Here is a 907-nt window from a genome sequence, read left to right on the forward strand (position 1 = left end):
AGAGTTAGAGATTGTACCTCTCCCTTTGGGTTTGGAAGGAAGACTCAAAGAATTCGTAAACACACTCTCAAGCTTCGCTTTGATTGATGTCATCTCCTTCCCTAAATTCGAAATTTGGGATGACAAATTGTTAATTGCGTTGAGATGATCCACAAAATAAACCGCTGAGCCACTCTTACTCGTAGACTCTATCTCTCCTTCTTGTCAATCTCTATATTATCTCACAACATCCTCAATTATGTCAACTACCTTTTCTTCCGTCCTATTCATTATAGGACCACCGGCTCCTCTATCTAGGCATGACTTGCCTTGAGCACTCAAACCTCCATAGAAACTTTGTATCACTTGATAGGTAGGAATCCCATGATGTGGACACTCTCTTTGGTACTCCTTATACCTCTCCCATGCTTCATAAAGATTCTCATTGGGTCTTTGCTTGAATCCTTGGATTAATGCCCTAGCCTCCGCCGTCTTCTTTTGAGGGTAAAAGCGAGACAAGAAAGCTCTAGTAACATCATCCCATGTTCTAAGCGAATTGGGCTTAACCTCTTTATCTAACCACTCTAAGGCACGACCAATGAGAGAAAAGGGAAACAACTTTAGCCGAATGAACTCTTGAGAAATTAAATGCCGTTCACCTTAATGGTATTACAATACTTCTCAAATTCCTTTAGGTGATTCAACGGACTCTCACTCTTGGCTCCACTAAATTGCCTCCGTTCTATCAAAGTAATACCGGTCTTACATCAAAATCGTTCGCCGGTGTCGTAGGTGGAGCAATGCCACTCTCAAACCTATAAGCACCGGGAATGAGAAACTCCTTCAAAGCTACTCTTGGATTCTCTCCTATTCCTTGTTCTTGCATCTCTTCCTCAAACTCTTCTTCACTTGAGGAACTTAGGCTCAA

The 907-nt window shown here is 41.9% G+C and overlaps 1 non-coding gene across 1 annotated transcript; it reads left to right on the forward strand.

The window, feature by feature from the left end:
* The first annotated feature begins 358 nt into the window (after nt 1–358).
* On the forward strand, nt 359–464 carry LOC145596316 (small nucleolar RNA R71). The gene has a single exon (XR_014103163.1). It is a non-coding gene; the product is annotated as a small nucleolar RNA R71 (small nucleolar RNA).
* The last annotated feature ends 443 nt before the right edge of the window (nt 465–907 follow it).

Source organism: Chenopodium album, chromosome 19 (assembly GCF_948465745.1).
Source record: "Chenopodium album chromosome 19, dcCheAlbu1.1, whole genome shotgun sequence".
Lineage (NCBI taxonomy): Eukaryota > Viridiplantae > Streptophyta > Magnoliopsida > Caryophyllales > Amaranthaceae > Chenopodium > Chenopodium album.